General features: G+C 44.7%; 1 long non-coding RNA gene across 4 annotated transcripts in view; it reads right to left on the reverse strand.

Annotated features, from left to right (window-relative positions):
- The window catches only part of LOC137525016 (uncharacterized), a 410675-nt gene that overhangs the window by 186529 nt on the left and 202549 nt on the right, over positions 1-21597 (reverse strand). For 3 of the 4 annotated variants that reach the window (XR_011022834.1, XR_011022835.1, XR_011022836.1), the window contains exon 6: positions 3128-3233. This is a non-coding gene — a long non-coding RNA (uncharacterized lncRNA). Of the gene's footprint in view, positions 1-3127; positions 3234-18108; positions 18151-21597 lie in introns of those variants that run through there. The other variant, XR_011022837.1, reaches the window with a different exon arrangement.

The following is a 21597-nucleotide window of genomic DNA, read 5'->3' on the forward strand; positions in this document are numbered from 1 at the left end:
AGGTGTATACTAGGAACTGCACTGTCTATTTTTTTATTTACACATCCAATCACTGAGTCACCTCAGCCTTGCTTGTAAACACGAGTAATCGGAGGGTGTTTCTGATAAGCAGCTAGATAGGGAAATAAATGGAAGAGGAGGAATATATTATAGATAAAAAGAACTCCCAGCATTCAACTGTTTGGCACTAGGGCCAGTGCTCCTAAAGTATGTGATAACTACAAACCATAACAGCAGAAAAAGTTTTGCAAGTTTTGAATGCAGGATTAGCATCTTTATCACTTAATACACTCAGACCAGTTGCTGTTGAAATTTGATTTTTATGGTGACAATACCGCTTTAAATATGTTTCTATGAGAGTAGTGTTGCCTGTGGTTATCTGAGGCCTTTGTTCCATTCACTCTCCCAATTTGAGCCATAACATCCATATCATCGTCCCTTGGAAATTCACAAAAAAGTTGGTTGAATGTCATCTTGTTTTTCTCCAGCTTATTTCCTTCTGCTTTTCACTCATGCAAGTCCAGAGATCCTGTCTGTCCGTTTAAAGTGCCCCGTACTTTTATCAACAGGAACATTTAAGAATAACGCTCAACCCAACACTCGCCAGCTTTGAGAACCAGAAACAAAAACTACCTTCAAGACTTGATTTCACTCAAAGAACCCTCAAGAAACACTACAGCTTCTAACCAGCTGCGATCTCTGAAGAACACTCTGGCAGCTACATTATTAAATGAAAGGAAAAAAATGCTTGCTGTCTCAGCTTTCAGTATGTGGAGATAAGAGCTATTATAATGAACACTTGTTTCTTAGGCGATTTCAGCGGCATTAATGGCATTTTTGACATTTCCTGTTCTACTAACTAAAAGAATATCAGTGACTGATGGTGTGTGTGATGGAGGATGAAGATCAACCCCCAAAAACCACTCAAGAGGGATAGAAGAGAGAGAGATATGAGATATGAACTTTAAGAGTTCCTTCACAAGCTATGGCAACAGTAATTTGAACATGAGGAGCTGCTTCTTTGTAAGTGTAAGAGGAAGAAGCTTGTACATTAATAAAAGGGGGAAAGAGTCCTTAATGTAAAGCTCTGTGTTATAGCTGCAAGGATCTGCGTGTGTCAGCGGCAATAACTCCACCCCCTCCCTATTAGAAAAACTGCAATGACCTTTTTTATCTCTCTCGCAAATCGCAGCTCTAACCCAGATGTCCTTGCCTGCTTGAGCCTCACGCAATAGATGGAGTCTTGCACCTTGTCTAGACGTCAGGCTCTCTCCCCCGCACCCGCTATGGTCTGAAGTGTTCCCAATGCTCTGTGTCCACCTTCACCTGCATTGCCATTCCCTACCCCCCTTCCCATTTAGGCCATGGGCCTGATTCACAAAGCGGTGCAAAGTGTTTGCACGCCAGTGAAAAGCCCTTTATCACGCCTAAACTCAGTTTAGGCATGATAAGAAGAAACTCGCACGAATTTTCAGCACGCAAAGTTTTGCTCGCGCAATCGCGCGGGTGCAGCGCACCGTGCTTCGCGCGCAGTGCCCATTAAGGCCTATGGGACTTTGCGCTGCGCGCGGGACTTTGCACGCGATAATCAGCACAAAGCGGTGCTAACTCAGCGGTGCAAAGGTTATCATGCCTAAAGTCTTTTAGGCATGATAACTGAGTTATCACCGCTTTGTGAATCAGGCTGCATGGCTGCTGAGCTGGGTGTTGGCTGAGATGACACGGGGGGAATTACCACAGAGTTCGTCACTGACGCAGATGCTGTCCCATAACGCGCTGTTGACCTAGCGTCAAATCAGATACTTCTGGGGCATCGCACCGCATCTATTATGAAATGTCCTATAGACTTTCATTGCATTAGCGTCACCTTGAGTTAAACTTGAGTAATGCAACACAATGAAAAGGTGCCAGTGTGGAAGGGGCCTGAGTGTTCAGCTTCCTCTACCCAATCATCCTGGGACAGGAATCCAGTTTATTTATATATGCTTTTTTTGAGGGGCAATATGTAACCATGTGTATAAGTATGTTAAAACATCAAGTTCTACGTTTTACTTTAAAATTATCCAACACAATTCCAGGCAGTGAGATTTTTTTTCCCTGAAAAAAAACACAACTAAATGTGCACTGTCCCTTTCCTGACAAAGATTTAGTAGCACCTGTCCTTATAAATTCCTAGCTGTTCAAACATGGTGTTGCCCACTAGCTCCCAAGTGAACTGTGAATGGGGGTTCCATAACAGAAAGCAGCCTGTAACATATGTTCCTCTTCTGCATGGCTAATTAATCCTGTATAGCTGCATGCCATTTTCAAAAAGCATTTTGAATGGGCCCAGCAAACTATCTTGTAGCTCATTTATTTCACACGAGCTGCTTGTCCTTGTGATGGATTGTGTACAGATTGGACACAATAGGTTCTTTGAAGGCCACGGTCCTCCCAATTTGTAAAGACTCCAGACGTTTACTGTATAGCAGCACAAACACATCTCATGAAAGATCTGCAGTGACAGCAAGCCAGCTTCGTGAGTCGAGGAATCCCAGCTGAAGGGATACGGGGGTAAGCCAGGTAGGGTGTTACAACATCTGGGACTACTATGTGATGGATCCTCGCCACTGCAGCTGTGTACAGAGAGCCTGAGGCCAAGAGCCTGGGCCATACGAGGTGACACCATAGACTTCTGAAGTTCAGCTCTTGCTAGCAGCAAACATGGCTTTCCAGATACATGTCACAATAAACAATCTGCCTGTTTGGTATTTTCAATTGCTCTGTGATTATTTCTTTTCTTGAAATATCTTTGACATCCTATTGCAATTCAAAAAATGGATTGTCCTCATATACTCTTACTGGGAAAGTCTTTCAAGCATCCAGCTGGCCTCATGACGTATCTGTCACTATCTGGGAATTTATTTAGTGCTCTTTCAACTGGTTTTCTTCACCCTCAGTATGTAAAACAGAGAAAAAAAACACAATTGAGAGCCCCCAATAGTGTATTACCAATAATAATAGGCATAAATGGTAACAGTAGATGTATACTAACAAATGTAGTTTGCCAGAGAAGCTGAAGTGCCAGCAGGATAAAATGCAATTAAGGTTAAAATCAACATAAAATGGGGGGCAAGGGTGGACTTACCTCCCAAGGAAAAACACAAGTATTGTATATATTCACAATCAGGAAAAACTTTTATTCTTACTCCAAAAACAGCTTACAACGTGTTTCACGGGTCTCAAGCCGCTTCCTAAGGGAAAAACAGGAGTAACTCAAAAGTTGTGTACCAGTGTACAGTGCCTCTGTATGGCGCTGTACACTGGCAGAGTGGCACGCATACACCCTTTCAGGAAATGTACACAATAGAAAAGTTAAACTTACATTTTTATACACAGTAGGGAGAAATGGCAGCGCATTTAAAGTGGATCAGAGATACAATTTTACTCATTGCATAATTGTGTTTCTTTCATATAGTTTATAGGGCATTCCTTAAGCCAAATACTTTTTTGTTTTGTTTTAATTCTCTAATTCCCTATAAACTAAACAAGCCTCACCCACAGTTTCTCCAGAGTGCCTTGGCACTCTCAGCCTTAGTAGCAAGGGCTTATGGGCACTCAGACTGGGCAGGAGGAGGAGAAGGTTACTAGCCAGAGATTTCAGAGGCAGAGGGGAGGAGGAGAGGGGAGTGAAGTTTTCACAGGCTGAGGGCTGGAGATGCAGATCAGCTTGCCTGTGTGTAATGTGACAAACAGAACATGGCCGCTCTCATTGTATCACAGGAATAAATAATCATATACTGTTGAAGCTGTTTGCAGCTAAATTTGCTTTGTATACTATCTAAACTTTAGATAAGATATATAGACAAGTTACTCGTTATAGTTAGTTTTTCATCTCGGATCCGCTTTAAATAAACAACTTTGTAATTGTTTATTGCTTGTTTTAAAATATAGTTATAACCAACTAAAACACAACAAAAAGCTCAAATGTTCATAAGAATAATATAAGACTCGGAAGAATTCTTTTTGTCCTGTATGAATTAGGTGAAATTAGAAGGTTTAGCTGAAAGTGATAATGGTGCTGTGTGAGGCTACATGACCTCCGTTCTTTCCATGGGAACAAGCCGTGCAGTCATTAGGGCATTGAGTGTTTTTGCAGGAGGCTAAGACAACAACCCAGGCTATATGGGAAAGATGACTACTTAGGAAAGACTGAGACTCTTAACCACAGTTATGCAGCGAGGAATCTTGAGACTGTTTTGATTGGGTTCCCCATTGTTACCAGACAAGTTTCTGCAGAAAGCATCTGAATTGTTATATTATAGGAACGTGGAGAGACATTTTGGGAAGTGCCCTCACTCTCTCCTCTCATAATTATTATTGCAGACAAAAACACTCGAGATGCCAGGGAAGCCACAGTTGATCTTTGAAGTTCATTCTCAGACCTATTCCTTGCTGTTCTTTACCGTGGAGAAAACACGGGTCATCTCTCATCGCTAAGCACTTGATCAAACCAGGAGTGTATGGTGGCCATGCATTATACTGCAACACTATCATGTGGAGCACTGACCCAATTTACTTACACCATGCATGTCAAATTTTGTCCTGAGGGCCAAATTTGGCCAGCAGTGCCATCAAATTTAACCCTGAAAGAGGAACTTTAACCCAGGATTGAACTTTATCCTAATCAGTAGCTGATACCCCCTTTCCCATGAGAAATCTTTACCTTTTCTCAAATAGATCATCAGGGGTGTCTGTGTGGGACTGTGGGTGATATTGTGGTGAAACCCCTCCCACAGTGTGATGTCATGACCAAGGTCTGGACAGTTTCTTCTCTGTGAACCTTGTTGCACTGTGGGAAATAACGGCTGTTTCCAACTGGCAAGCAACCAGTATCTCCCTCTGTGCATAGGTATATCCCGGGCTGTTGGAGTCGGAGCAATTTTGGGTACCTGGAGTCGGAGTCGTGGTTTTATAAACTGAGGAGTCGGAAGTCGGATTTTTTTACCAAATCCACAACCCTGGTAAGAATTAGATTAAGGAGTCAAGGAGTTGGAGTCTGAGCCATTTTGGGTACCTGGAGTCAGAGTCGAGGAGTCAGAGCCATTTTGGGTACTTGGAGTCGGAGTTGGAGTCGGTGGTTTCATAAACTGAGGAGTTCGAGTCGGATGATTTTTGGACCAACTTTACAGCCCTGGGTACATCTATAAAAAAAACAACCTTTTAGCCTAATGCATTGTTACTGGGTGTGGGTTTAGATAATGGCAGTTGGTGCCATATAGTTTTTTTCATGTCTGCCAGTCACAAAGATGATTCTGTGAAGGCTGATTGTGAATCAACCAACATGAACAAATTACATGGTGAATATCAATCATTTCTTGATCTCTTTTCTATTTTTAAACTTCTCACTTTGCAATATTTTGTTTTATTTCCCCCCCACTACTATTTTTTGGTAAAGTTCCTCTTTAAATACTTTCCCTAATTCGCATTATATTTGGCCTGCGAGCACTTGAGCGCTAAACCTACAGTATATGGCCAATTCCTGAAACTATGAAGTGACATGCAGATAGCAAACAAAGTGCAGTAGAGTAATGTGAATGAATGAGCACATACTATGAATGAACCTGATCTTTTGGGCGTCCCCCAATTGCCTGGGTGTCATGCTGAGCTTTTTACTTTAGTTGTTTTTAAGTCATACACCTGCCACAAACATGCAGCCAATGGAGTTGCTCCAGAGTCAAAGCATCGAACTGCAAGCTTAATCTGGGCCAGTGGCTTAAAGATTTTAATCTCTAAGCAGCAAGCCACCGCATTAAAATGTCATGCTGGAGCCTTTTAACGGCTCCAGGACAGTTTAATGGTCCATCCCCCCCGCTGCCGCCGTGCACGTGTGTGTGCTTGCCTGCTGCTCATATCCATTGGTCTCGGAGATCCGTGATTGGTGTAGGGGAATAAGCATTCCCAAACCAATCACAGTGCCTGGAATGAAGGGACATGACCCCAATCAGGGGCCATGTCCATTCATAGTAAAGGAAGTAGTAAAAGTGAGTAAAATGTAAAAAAAAAGTGAACACTTCCTGGTAAACCAGGATAATTGTTGTAGCCATCTAATGGTGGCAGAGTAAAATTACACACACACACACACCATACACTTATAATTACAAATAAAATAATAAAATTAATCCCTTCCAAAGGCCCCCGCCCCCCAAATACATGTAAAAAAAGAAAAACGTTTATAAAAAAAAAAAAAACATAAATAGTTGCCTTAGGGACTCACTGTAGTACGTAAGGGCTTGTAATTATGGACCAGACACACACAAAAAACGAAAACAGAAAAATTACACCTGTATTTCCAAATATTATATTGTTGACATACATTGTACTAGGAACACAAATGAAATGTTATGATAGCCGGGACTAACAGGCAAATAAAATGGGTGGGCTTTATTTATAGCAGCATTGCTTATTTTAAAACTATAGGGGCGTAACTAGAAATCACTGGGCCCCCCTGCGAAACCTTGGTTGGGGCCCCCTCCCACCCTCGCTTTCTGCACAGGAAAACTGAGAACCAATGTTATTAAATTGGCTAGCGCACACTTGCATGTGTTTTACCCATATAGATAAAAACAGACAGCAATGAAGCACTGGGAGCATTTTCTCTATAAATTACATTAGCTTCTGTGATAAAACGTGCATGTTTTCAAAACATACAAACACAAAAGGTGTGAAAAAATCACATACAGAAAACCGACAGATGAGTGAGCTCCCAGCTTCAGCTTATTACACTCACTCTGTTCATGTCTGATGGAGCAGAACTGGCTCTGCAGACTCATCCAGCATCACTACAGTACAGAGGAGTAGAGAGGTTGGGGGCTGGGTGTTGTACACAAGAGCCTGCTGCACACTCAATAGGGACTGTCTACAAATCTTTGTTTACAAAACTCTGAATGATTCCTTATCATTGGCTGAGCAGATGCAGTCATTAGAACAATTGTTCAGGGAGCAGAAAGTTTTTTTCTCTCAGTGCCCTTAGTTGTCAGTCTCTCAGAAAAGGGACAATACATTTCTCCCTTCATGGGGCCCCCTGCTGCTTCTGGGCCCCCCTGCAGATGCATCCCTTGCAGGGTCTATAGTTAGATGGAATTGGAAAAATAGCGTATTTTTTTCTTTTTTTTTTTCTTGTTTTTTCCTATAAAATGCATAGAAAGTAAAAACAAGTATTGCCCGCAAAAATCCTAATTTGTGACAAAAAAACAAAACAAGGTATAGATCATTTTGTTGTGATAAGACGTAATAAAGTTACAGTATGCATTTCGTAAACGCTGGTAGTGTTGCATATTATGCAGGATGGCTGCAAAAACACACATAATGAAAGTCTATGGTAACACATATGCATTGCGTTTTGCATGCGTTTTTTTAATGCATTTTTAATTAAAAATTGAAGATTTCCGATGTGTTTCCGCTTTCTATTGTATTCCTAGTGATCTGCATAAATTTAAATTAAAAAATGCATACAAAATGCATATGCGTTTTTCATTAGCGAACCGCAAAGGTATTAAAACGCATGAAAAATGCATCTGCGTAAAAAAAAACCGCATATGCAAAGTGCATCAAAAACGCAAAAAATTGCAAAGACACCATCCTAAAACACTCCCTTTTCACGGTATGTCATATGTGAACCCAGCCTGAAACATGTATATGTATATAGGTGTATGTACTGTGCCAAACGAGTTAATGACTAGGCTGTGTTTTTTTTCTTCTTTTCCTCGATAAAAGAGTTAATCTTCAGGCATGCAAGTAACAGCTTCTCTCTTGTTGGTACCTTGTTGGGTAGACCTTGCTGATTAAGGAATTACAGCCATAAAATCTTACCTGCACAGAAAAAATCCTGACTGCAAGGGATAGATGAAAACGCTTTGTAGTTCATGTATTATTACTCTTGAACTCTTGAGACACTGCCATTGAGCAGACAAAATAAAAAATCAAATCTACTTTGTAAATGTTTATATGTTGTCACTTTAGAAATTAGTAATAATACTGGTCAATGAGATGCAGATAATTCTGAGATGATACGAGATTATGCAATCAAATCTTATTAAGGTGGAATCAGATTGGTCCTTTTTCAAAATTGGCACAATCCAACATCAACAATTATTTGCATCTCATTTGTTTCAACTTGACTAAGTGACCATACTGCAAGACATGTCAGCAGTAGGAATGTGCTCAGAAGCCAAAGTACATATTGCATATCTGTGGGTTAGAAAATATCTCTCGCTTCCCTAGCTTGAGTTACAGGGCCATATGCAATTCACTTTTTTCACCTAGGAGATAATTTTTCATCTTTGATTTAAAATAACTTTCCAGCACTTTTCAACCACAAATGTAACAAAAAGTACTATCAAAATTATTTTGAGTATTTTCTTGATTTTTGATGGCTTAGAAGGCATTTTATCGACAAGTTAAAAAATTTCTCTTAGGAAAAAACTCAGGTGAAAAAGTGAATTGCATATGGCCCACAGACTACCCAACCAAAAGAGAACTCATTGGAGTCTGTAAGGGGCTACAACTTACAAGGGACCAAAACGCAGAGGCGTCGCTAGGGCCTTTGATCCGGGGCACCGGCCTGGAACCTGTTGCCATGGTGCCCCGAATCGATTGATTTGCAGGAGGGGGCACTGGGCAGAGCGGCGGGGGGGGGGGGGGCGGGGGGGGGGGGGAGCGGGCAGTTAAAAACTCACCTCCGATCGCAGCCTCCAGCTTCTTCCGACTTCCTCCCTGGCTTCTAACCTATACTGGAGGCACCTACCTATGTACAGCCAAGCAAAGCCCCAGGGCCCTAGCCCAGCAAAGAAGAGCCCTCAGCAAAGCAACCCTCCCCCCAGCCAAGCAAAGCCTCCTGGTCACAGCCCAGCAAAGCATACAGCCAAGCAAAGCCTAGTAAAGCAAAATGCCCCCAGCAAATTGCCCAGCCCAGCAAAGCCCCCAACAAGTCACCTAGCAAAGCCAGGCTGGCTCAACATCACCACCAGCCAAGCTGGCACAGCATCACCGTCAGCCAGGCCATTTGGCCCCACCTATGACCACGCCCACTTTACGTGCGCCACACACTCATTCCCTCTTGGCGTCCAGGGGTACCCCAGATCTCCCAAGAACCTAGAAACGCCGCTGCCAAAAGGCCCTCTTACTAAAATGTTAAGCAAAAAAAAAAGTTTGTCTTCAGGTTGGAGTAAACATGTGATGTCTCCCATGATGCATCACTGCTGAATATGCAACTCATCCTTTGTTGTCCCTGTAAGCTAACCTATCTAGAAACAATTTTGCTTACACATGCTGCTTGGTTTTTTTTAAGTAAACTCCTTTTTGTTAACATACTATTCTAAAGCAAGTGAGGTGGGCCTGACCCAGCTTTACCGCCCCTCACCCTCTCTAGAACAGCTAAATGGTTGGAATAAATATCATTCCCAATAATCTGATCTAAAGGAGTTTTGGAAACAGGCAAACAAGCCGCATATGTCGAGCATTATAAACTGAAGCTGAACTCTGGTCGCCTACCTTTCATGTCCCTACCTCTCCCTATAGATTGTAAGCATTCGGCCGGGACCTCCTCCTTGTTTCTCCTGTTCATGCACCTCCATTACTGTACACCCATCCTATGGAGTGAACTCTTGAGTGAACCTAACTTGCCTGATCTCCATGCTCCATCCAGTGACTGACTAAGCATTACCTTGTACTCATACTGTGCTGTGTGATCTGGTTTTCTTGTATTCCTGTATTGTCATTTTGCTGTATGTCACCTCTTAATATTGTCTGTAACCTTAACCAATGTCCAGCGCTGCGTAATATGATGGCGCTTTATAAATAAATAAATAATTCTTGGGTCTGCGAAAATCTATTTGGACATGATTTCGTTCTAGTGATACTGGCAGGGACAAAGCTGTACCTACAGCTTTGGAAACTGTCAGTAGAGATGGGCCGAACGGTTCGCCGGCGAACGGTTCCACGCGAACTTCGGTGGTTCGCGTTCGCGTCCCGCTGGCGAACCTTTGCGGAAGTTCGGTTCGCCCCATAATGCACCTTGAGGGTCAACTTTGACCCTCTACATCACAGTCAGCAGGCCCAGTGTAGCCAATTAGGCTACACTAGCCCCTGGAGCCCCACCCCCCCCCTTATATAAGGCAGGCAGCGGCGGCCATTACGGTCACTCGTGTGCTGCCTGCGTTAGTGAGAGTAGGGCGAGCTGCTGCAGACTGTCTCTCAGGGAAAGATTAGTTAGGCTTAACTTGTTCCTGGCTGGCTGCATACCTGTTCTGTGAACCCACCACTGCATACCTGTACTGTGAACCCACCACTGCATACCTGTTCAGTGAACCTGCCACTGCATACCTGTTCTGTGAACCCATCACTGCATACCTGTTCAGTGAACCTGCCACTGCATACCTGTGCTGTGAACCCACCACTGCATACCTGTTCTGTGAACCCACCACTGCATACCTGTGCTGTGAACCCATCACTGCATACCTGTTCAGTGAACCTGCCACTGCATACCTGTGCTGTGAACCCATCACTGAATACCTGTTCAGTGAACCTGCCACTGCATACCTGTGCTGTGAACCCACCACTGCATACCTGTTCTGTGAACCCACCACTGCATACCTGTTCTGTGAACCCACCACTGCATACCTGTTCAGAGAACCCACCACTGCATACCTGTTGTGTTCAGTGAACCCGCCACTGCATACCTGTTCTGTTCAGTGAACCCGCCACTGCATACCTGTTGTGTTCAGTGAACCTGCCACTGCATACCTGTTCTGTGAACCCGCCACTGTATACCTGTTCTGTTCAGTGAACCCGCCACTGTATACCTGTTCAGTGAACCCGCCACTGCATACCTGTTGTGTTCAGTGAACCCGCCACTGTATACCTGTACTGTTCAGTGAACCCGCCACTGCATACCTGTTCAGTGAACCCGCCACTGCATACCTGTTGTGTTCAGTGAACCCGCCACTGCATACCTGTTGTGTTCAGTGAACCCGCCACTGCATACCTGTTGTGTTCAGTGAACCTGCCACTGTATACCTGTACTGTTCAGTGAACCCGCCACTGCATACCTGTTCTGTTCAGTGAACCTGCCACTGTATACCTGTACTGTTCAGTGAACCCGCCACTGCATACCTGTTGTGTTCAGTGAACCCACCACTGCATACCTGTTCAGTGAACCCACCACTGCATACCTGTTGTGTTCAGTGAACCCGCCACTGCATACCTGTTCTGTTCAGTGGACCCGCCACTGTATACCTGTTCAGTGAACCCACCACTGCATACCTGTTGTGTTCAGTGAACCTGCCACTGCATACCTGTTCTGTGAACCCGCCACTGTATACCTGTTCTGTTCAGTGAACCCACCACTGTATACCTGTTCAGTGAACCCGCCACTGCATACCTGTTGTGTTCAGTGAACCCGCCACTGTATACCTGTACTGTTCAGTGAACTCGCCACTGCATACCTGTTCAGTGAACCCGCCACTGCATACCTGTTGTGTTCAATGAATCCGCCACTGCATACCTGTTGTGTTCAGTGAACCCGCCACTGTATACCTGTACTGTTCAGTGAACCCGCCACTGCATACCTGTTCAGTGAACCCGCCACTGCATACCTGTTGTGTACCTGTTGTGTTCAGTGAACCCGCCACTGCATACCTGTTGTGTTCAGTGAACCCACCGCATCAGTGCGCATACCTGTGCAGTTAAGTGAACCCACCTACCTACGTGAGTGCACGCAGTGTGATATACCACTCCGTGCATACCCGATATGGACAAAACAGGTAGAGGAAGAGGTAATGCCAGAGCCAGAGGAAGGCCACCCGGCAGGTCTGCGCGAGGTCGTGTAAATGTAATTTCGTGTGGACCTGGCCCACAGTACAGTGCTCGGAAGAAGGCACGTCCCATCACCTCCCAAGATTGTCTGCATACCTGTTCTGTGAACCCACCACTGCATACCTGTTCAGAGAACCCACCACTGCATACCTGTTGTGTTCAGTGAACCCGCCACTGCATACCTGTTCTGTTCAGTGAACCCGCCACTGCATACCTGTTGTGTTCAGTGAACCTGCCACTGCATACCTGTTCTGTGAACCCGCCACTGTATACCTGTTCTGTTCAGTGAACCCGCCACTGTATACCTGTTCAGTGAACCCGCCACTGCATACCTGTTGTGTTCAGTGAACCCGCCACTGTATACCTGTACTGTTCAGTGAACCCGCCACTGCATACCTGTTCAGTGAACCCGCCACTGCATACCTGTTGTGTTCAGTGAACCTGCCACTGCATACCTGTTGTGTTCAGTGAACCCGCCACTGCATACCTGTTGTGTTCAGTGAACCTGCCACTGTATACCTGTACTGTTCAGTGAACCCGCCACTGCATACCTGTTCTGTTCAGTGAACCTGCCACTGTATACCTGTACTGTTCAGTGAACCCGCCACTGCATACCTGTTGTGTTCAGTGAACCCACCACTGCATACCTGTTCAGTGAACCCACCACTGCATACCTGTTGTGTTCGGTGAACCCGCCACTGCATACCTGTTCTGTTCAGTGGACCCGCCACTGTATACCTGTTCAGTGAACCCACCACTGCATACCTGTTGTGTTCAGTGAACCTGCCACTGCATACCTGTTCTGTGAACCCGCCACTGTATACCTGTTCTGTTCAGTGAACCCACCACTGTATACCTGTTCAGTGAACCCGCCACTGCATACCTGTTGTGTTCAGTGAACCCGCCACTGTATACCTGTACTGTTCAGTGAACTCGCCACTGCATACCTGTTCAGTGAACCCGCCACTGCATACCTGTTGTGTTCAGTGAATCCGCCACTGCATACCTGTTGTGTTCAGTGAACCCGCCACTGTATACCTGTACTGTTCAGTGAACCCGCCACTGCATACCTGTTCAGTGAACCCGCCACTGCATACCTGTTGTGTTCAGTGAACCCGCCACTGCATACCTGTTGTGTTCAGTGAACCCGCCACTGCATACCTGTTGTGTTCAGTGAACCCGCCACTGCATACCTGTTGTGTTCAGTGAACCCACCGCATCAGTGCGCATACCTGTGCAGTTAAGTGAACCCACCTACCTACGTGAGTGCACGCAGTGTGATATACCACTCCGTGCATACCCGATATGGACAAAACAGGTAGAGGAAGAGGTAATGCCAGAGCCAGAGGAAGGCCACCCGGCAGGTCTGCGTGAGGTCGTGTAAATGTAATTTCGTGTGGACCTGGCCCACAGTACAGTGCTCGGAAGAAGGCACGTCCCATCACCTCCCAAGATTGTCAGGACATGGTTGAGTATTTAGCGACACAGAACACCTCATCTTGCTCAGCCACCAGCGCTACTACTAGCACCACTTCCGCTGCATTTGACACTTCGCAAGAATTATTTAGTGGTGAAATCACTGATGCACAGCCATTGTTGTTACAGCCAGATGATTTTTCACCAGCTCATATGTCTGCGTTACGCGGCAACACTATGGATATAACGTGTAAGGAGGATGAAGGACCTACTGATGGTGCATGTTTGGATTTTTCTGAGGCAAGCGAACCCTTGAGCGGTTCCTGCTCCTCTGCCCACAGCAGCAGTCAGGTGTCCGTGAAGGAAATGTTTGAGCGGAAGAAGCCAATTTCGGCCAGTCACCCCCTTGCCCGGCGTCTGACAGCTGGCGTGGCGGAACTGTTAGCTCGGCAGCTGTTACCATACCAGCTGGTGGACTCTGAGGCCTTCCGTAAATTTGTGGCCATCGGAACACCGCAGTGGAAGATGCCAGGCCGCACTTATTTTTCGAGAAAGGCCATACCCCAACTGCACCGTGAAGTTGAGAGGCAAGTGGTGTCATCTCTTGCGAAGAGCGTTGGGTCAAGGGTACACCTGACCACGGATGCCTGGTCTGCCAAGCACGGGCAGGGCCGCTACATTACGTACACAGCCCATTGGGTGAACCTGGTGGTGAACGATGGCAAGCAGGGCGCAGCGGACCAAATTGTGACACCTCCACGGCTTGCAGGCAGGCCTCCTGCCACCTCCTCTCCTCCTGCTACATGCTCTTCGCTGTCCTCCTCCTCCTTGGCTGAGTGGCAGTTCTCCTCTCCAGCTACACAGCCCCAGCTCCGCAGGGCCTATGCTGCATGCCAGGTACGACGCTGTCACGTCATCTTAGACATGTCTTGTCTCAAAGCGGAGAGTCACACTGGAGCAGCTCTCCTGGCTGCTCTTAAGAAACAGGTGGATGAGTGGCTGACCCCGCACCACCTGGAGATAGGCAACGTGGTGTGCGACAACGGCAGCAATCTGCTTGCCGCTTTGCATATGGGGAAGCTGACACACATAACCTGCATGGCACATGTCATGAATCTAGTTGTTCAAAGATTTGTGGCAAAGTACCCTGGCTTAGCGGATGTCCTGAAGCAGGCCAGGAAGTTCTGTGGGCATTTGAGGCGGTCTTACACAGCCATGGCACGATTTGAAGAAATTCAGCGGAAAAACAACATGCCGGTGAGACGCCTCATTTGCGATAGCCCGACTCGCTGGAATTCGACCCTGCTCATGTTCTCCCGCCTGCTAGAACAGAAGAAAGCCGTCACCCACTACCTCTACAACTACAGTAGAATGAAACAGTCTGGGAAGATGAGGATGTTCTGGCCCGACAACTGGACACTGATGAAAAATGCATGCAGGCTCATGCGGCCGTTTGAGGAGGTGACCAACCTGGTGAGCCGCAGTGAGGGCCCCATCAGCGACCTAATTCCCTACGCTTACTTCTTGGAGCGTGCTGTGCGTAGAGTGGCGGATGAAGCTGTGAATGAGCGTGACCAGGAACCGTTACGGCAGGAACAGGCATGGGACCAATTTTCATCAGACCCAGCTGTTTCCTCAACACCTGCGGCAGCACAGAGAGGGGAGGAGGAGGAAGAAGAGAAGTCGTGTGCAGAAGACGAGTCAGACTCAGAGGATGATGAGCAAGGTGTTTCTTTGGGGAAGGAGGAGGAGGAGGGGACGGCGGCAGGAGAACACCCGCAGCAGGCGTCGCAGGGGGCTTGTGCTGCTCAACCTTCCCGTGGTATTGTTCGCGGCTGGGGGGAGGAGGTTGACTTACGTGACGTCACTGAGGAAGAGCAAGAGGAGATGGAGGGTACTGGATCCGACTTTGTGCAGATGTCGTCTTTTATGCTGTCCTGCCTGTTGAGGGACCCCCGTATAAAAAACCTCAAGGGGAATGAGCTGTACTGGGTGGCCACACTACTAGACCCTCGGTACAGGCACAAAGTGGCGGACCTGTTACCAACTCACCGGAAGGTGGAAAGGATGCAGAACCAGCTGTCAACTATGCTTTACAATGCCTTTAAGGGTGATGTGACAGCACAACGCCAGCAAGGTACCACTGCCACTAATCCTCCTCCCGTGTCCACGCAGTCAAAGACAGGACGCTCCAGCGATCTCATGGTGATGTCGGACATGCGGACGTTCTTTAGTCCAACGCCTCGCTGTAGCCCTTCCGGATCCACCCTCCACCAACGCCTGGAACGGCAGGTAGCCGACTACCTGGCCTTAAGTGTGGATGTAGACACTGCTGTGAACAGCGATGAGGAACCCTTGAACTCCTGGGTGCGCAGGCTTGACCTGTGGCCAGAGCTGTCCCAATTTGCCATCCAACTTCTCTCCTGCCCTGCCGCAAGCGTCCTGTCAGAAAGGACCTTCAGCGCAGCTGGAGGCATTGTCACAGAGAAGAGAAGTCGCCTAAATCACAAAAGTGTTAAGTACCTCACCTTTATCAAAATGAATGAGGCATGGATCCCGGAGGGCTGCTGCCCGCCCCAAGACTAAGTCAGTCCCCGCACACACAGCATCTCTGCCTGCACGCCGTGTGACTGGCTGCCTGGGCTGCCCCAAGAAGACTAAGTCGCTCCCAGTCCCTCCACACAGCATGTCTGCCTGCAGGTCGCTTGACTACCTTCTCCGCCACCACCAACAGGGTCCGGGACTCCAGGCGGATTGCTGAATTTTTTAGGCCGCTGCTAGCAGCGGCCGCTGTAATAATTTTTCTGGTGCGTGTACATGACTGCCTAATTTTTCTGGCTGCACTGCGGGCAGCTTCAACAACAAAAGAAAAGGCATGTACATGCGCCCATTCCCTTTCATGATCATTACCTTGCCATGGTGAAGGGGCTTGCGTATCACAATGAAGCAATGACCGGCGCCTAGATGAGTGTCTCGGGGGGCACACAAAAGATAATAAGGTCATTGCTTCATTGTGGTCAGACCAAATTTGATCAGCTGGACAGTCACTGTTCTGTCATTCAGCTACATCAGCCAGGCGACCATATGGGCTGTAAAGCCACCAAAACCTGCACTCTCGCCATGGTGCGCACCAGTCCAGCACGGCCATCACTACACAAACAGCTGTTTGCGGTGCGTTACACGGTGAGTTTGGTGTGTCAGTGTGAAGCAGTACCTTAATTACACTACCTGATTGATGTATACACGTGCAAGATGTTTTAAAGCACTTTAGGCCTGTCATTTAGCATTCAATGTGATTTCTGCCCTTAAAACGCTGCTTTGCGTCAAATCCAGATTTTTCCCCGGGACTTTTGGCATGTATCCCACTCCGCCATGCCCCCCTCCAGGTGTTAGACCCCTTGAAACATCTTTTCCCTCAGTTTTGTGGCCAGCATAATTATTTTTTTTTTTCAAAGTTCGCATCCCCATTGAAGTCTATTGCGGTTCGCGAACTTTAACGCAAACCGAACGTTACGCGAAAGTTCGCGAACCTAAAATCGGAGGTTCGGCCCATCTCTAACTGTCAGTACACAGCTAGTTTTAATAAAACATAAATGTAAAAAAATGTTTTCGGAAAATATAATGGGGCAGGGTGGTCTGTACACACAGATAGGTACCAAGTATAACAAGTTAGAACTTTTCACTGAAGAAAAACATCCAGAAATATATCATACACCACCATCAGGTAATACAGCTTACTTAGAACAGAGAGGAACACAGAGTGGATACAGGAAATCACCATCATACCATAGAGATCATTGCAGCACTTTACATAGCAGTGACATCTTGTGGTTGTTTAACTATACTGCAGTTTAGGCAATTCTGTTGATACTGCCAACAGAATATATGTATAATTATATCTATATTTTTTTTTTATTAAAATGCCCTTTTCTGATAATGATAATCCATTTCCATTAATTCAGCAGTTCTTCTTCAAGGGATCTACACATTAGCTAATCCATCAAGCAAAACATTTCCCTGTGTTTTTATGTTTTCCGTGAACAAAGAGAGCCTTTTTAGTTGTAAGTAATTTCAGATCTCTGAAGTTCCTTTGTGTCCTCATTCCATGAGCTTATTGATGGGGAAGGAAGTGTCGCTATCTGGATTTTTGAATATTTGATTTCACACCTGAGCTTGGCGATGTTAAGAAGCATCGTCACGTGCCAAGGTTCCTGCCTCGCACAATAATCTTTTATTCCACATGGGTAATGTGAGCAGGGGCTCCGTCTATTGTCTGAGATAAAACGTGTGCACTATGCGCTGCACCAGTCCAGGCATTGCAGCTGAACTCTCAACTTCTTCACAAATACTTCTGTGGCATTAACAGGAAGAGAGGAGGCTCATGGGAATAATTATGTTTTGCAAAATTGCTGGTTGTATTTTTTTTTTCACTGCAGTGATTTGCAATTTAAGGGAAACTTTGCAGACAGAGCTGATGTGACTTCAAGGAATGCTGTGATTAGTAAAATAAAGCTGAATATTTTAACACTCTTAAAGACATAAAGGTAGGCAGCCGGGTTTTACCTGTGCTGTCCAAAAGCTGATTATTGAACTTAAAGAGGAGCTTTAACCAAGGATTGAACTTCTTCCCAATCAGTAGCTGATACCCCCTTTCCCATGATAAATATTTACCTTCTCTCAAGCAGATAATAAGGGAGGTCTGTATGGCTTATATTGTGCAAAAAACCCTCCTGAGGTCTTTGCTGTCTGTGAACCTCGTTGCATTATGGGAAATAATGTTTGTATCCAAATGCCAAGCAAGCAGTATCTTCCTCTATGCACAGAACTCTCAGAAACGAACGTTCCACAGAGATCACCGGTCAGGCCTAAAAATGTAGCCATCTGTGATAAATGACCAAATGTAAATAGGGGTGATGAAAGATTTTACAATGGGCAAACACTGATTAAATGATTTATAAGTGAATATTGTTAAAACAAAACAAAAAAAGGCAGTTTTATTCATTACGTTATTTTCACTGCAGTCATTCTGTAACCCCTTCACTCCCAAGGGTTTTTACCTTAATGGAGCAGAGCAATTTTCACCTGTCAACGCTTTTCCCTTTCATTTGCCAATACGTTTTTCACGACTTATCACAACAAAATGATCTATACCTTGTTTTTTTGCCACAAATTAGGCTTTTTGGGGGTGATATTTGTTTTCAGTAATTACTTTATTTTATATGTACTTTAAAGAGAAAAAATTAAAAAATACACTTTCTCCAATTACATTCCCTACAGTATTAAAAAATTTAAAAGAACAGTGCTACCGTACATAAAACCCACACATTTTATCTGCCTATTTGTCCTTGTTATCACAAGATTTAAATGATGTCCCTAGTAAAACGTATAGTGACAATATATTATTTGGAAATAAAGGTATATTTTTTCTGTGTTGTGGTTTTCTTTTCTCATTGTACACTACCAATGATTACAAGCCCTTATTAGCAAAAATAAGTGTAATACACCCTCATGGCATACATATTTAAAAAGCTGAATCCCTAAGGTAACAATTTATGTATTATCTTCTCAAGTCTGTCACTTTTGTTTGTTTTTTACAAGTGTTTTATTTTGGTAGAGTGTGTACAAAAATAACAATTTTCTTGCTTTTCATTCACTTTGGCACAAAAAAATGTAAAATGACATAGGCCTCAGATCTCAAACACCCCAAATTATATTCTCTCGCTTGTCACGGTTAAAATGATACCCTATATAAACAATCAGATAGCTTTTTGACCACGTAATACACTGTTAACCATGAGCAGCACCAACTGATTTTTCAAAGCCATTTTTTGCACCAAAAGTAATACAGTCATACTTTCTTAGCAAAGCCCATGGAGCAACTGAACAGTCAAGAAAAACCATAAATGTCATCATTCTGAAAAGTAGAGACCCAGCCAGGCCTACTCAGCTATACATATTTTGTAATATTTGGACTTATGCGGTTCTGCTGAAATTGTACCATAAATTTGAAAATGGTATTATTTTTACAGTTTTTTACACTTTGGGTCAAAGAAAAAATCAAATTACATAGGCCTCAGCTCGCAAACACCTCAAATTCTATTATTTGGCTTGTCACGGTTAAACTCATAACCTATATACAGGTATTCCCAGGGACGGATCTAGGGGGGGGGGGGGGGCAAGCGGGTATCTTGCCCCAGGCGTAGTTTGTTGAATTCTTAAAAAGGCGGCAAAATGAATGGCAGTTTAGGCGCCACAACCTGACCTTTAGGCGCCAAAACCTGACCTTGCCTCAGGCGCAACTTGGTCTTGATCCGTCCCTGGGTAGTCCCCGGGTAAAGAACGAGATAGGGACTGTAGATTTGTTCTCAACTTGAATCCGTTCTTCCCTAAGTCGGGACGTTTGGAACTGCTTCTATAAAGTTCGCCCACGGAAATGACATCATTGCGACGGGATCGGACCGTTCGTATTGGCGGGTCGTTCGTAAGTCGGGAATCTGTAAACCAGGGACTACCTGTACATAATCAGATAGCTTTTTGGGCACATGGCTGACTGTTAACTACAAGTAGCACTAAAGGCCATTTTTTTTCACCAAATGTAACAATGTCATTTTTTCTTATCAAAGGCCCTGGAGTGACAGAACATTCGATACTTGTCATAAATGTTACCATTATGAAAACTAGAATGGGAACGTCGGCAGACGGCAGGGCGGGTGCAGAGCGACAAGATCGGCGATAGCGCACAGCAGGGAAGGAGAAATCTATGTCCTGACAGAGCTACGCAGCCACCTGCAGGACATAGATTTCTACCAATGTGGTCCAGAAATTGTTTAAGTGCCATCGATAATACATCCCGATATTTTGCTATAGCTAAACATAATTCTATTCTCATACTGAACCCTCCCAGAAGATAATTAACGTAAAAGTGGATATACTGAATAATTTACTGCATTCTACTATATGTCACTACGTTGCCGCTTTAAAGATTTTTTTTAAATATTGTTGTTGCTGAAAAATGAATTTTTAAACATTGCTGTAGGCTGTTTTCATATTTTAATTATATATACATGTTTGAAGCCAAAATTCTGTTGTTATAAAATGATTAAACTACATCTTGTTAAAACTCTCTTTATCAGCCTTTGCTAATCATTTACTTAATTAATTATAAATATCTTAATTATCCTTATTTATACAACATGGAGACAATTATTTCTGTATTTTAAATAAATGTGAAATCCTTTCAGAGACAATTATTATTTTGAAATGGACTAATAATAATGTATCGCAGTACTTATCCATGAATTTGTAGCCTAAATCAAGTATACAAACCTGAGCCCACATAGCTTTGTGCTAATCCATCCATCAAAAAACCTTGAGACAGGAATAAAGTTCAATATAACAACTAATCCATCTAGTATGTATTTGCCTATCCATTTATCTATGGCCCAACCCTTTCACGCTTACACGATAAGGGGTGTTCACAAGAGGTGATGTTAGGGTAAGACTTAGTAATACTTTATGCAAGGCATAGCTGAAACCAATGTTGGATCCTTAACCAGCTAAAAAGGCCAATGTCAGATTATGTGATTGTCGTTGAATTGAGTTTTGGGGGCGGATATAAACATTACAAAAGGTGGAACGATCACGTCAAATCCAGCGAAGGAGATTTTGGTGCAGCCGGCACCACCATTGACCATAATAGGAATTACGGCTATAGCGGCACACAGTTAGTAACTTCGACGCCGTCAGAAGACAGAGCTGAAGTTACTTTTAAAATGCTGTAATTCGTCCGCTAGCAATACCTGGAAGCCGAATTACATCATTTCCTACCATCCATGTCAACCTGGAGGGGGAATAGTAATTACCGCCGCCAGGACTTGTGCAGGAGCAGGCTAAGCTGTATATCGGCTGTATCCTGCGCCCAAATCTCCCAGCGGCAATTTCACTCATACACAGGTGGAATGGGTTACAGTAATTTTAGTAAAACATTTTTTAGTGCATTTCTCCTGTCGGACTCAAATCGTGTGAGAGCTGCAGCCACTAATGACACATTCAGTAGACCACCTTGCAGTGTTAGGGAGTCTTGCCTAAGGATTCTTTACCCAATAGGTACTGGCTTACTGAAATAGAAGAGCCAAGATTTGAACCCTGGTCTCCTATGTCAAAGGCAGTTCCATTAACCAGTACACTACCCAGCCACTTAAATTCTGATGTTTATCATGAAAGTGTACTATCCAGGAATGGATGGATAGTACAATATTAAGGAGGAAGTTCCAGAGGGGAGAGAGGCATGGGAGGAGTTGCGGAGGCGCAAGGATAAGATGTGGGGGT

The sequence above is a fragment of the Hyperolius riggenbachi genome, chromosome 7, assembly GCF_040937935.1.
Source record: "Hyperolius riggenbachi isolate aHypRig1 chromosome 7, aHypRig1.pri, whole genome shotgun sequence".
Classification (NCBI taxonomy): Eukaryota; Metazoa; Chordata; class Amphibia; order Anura; family Hyperoliidae; genus Hyperolius; species Hyperolius riggenbachi.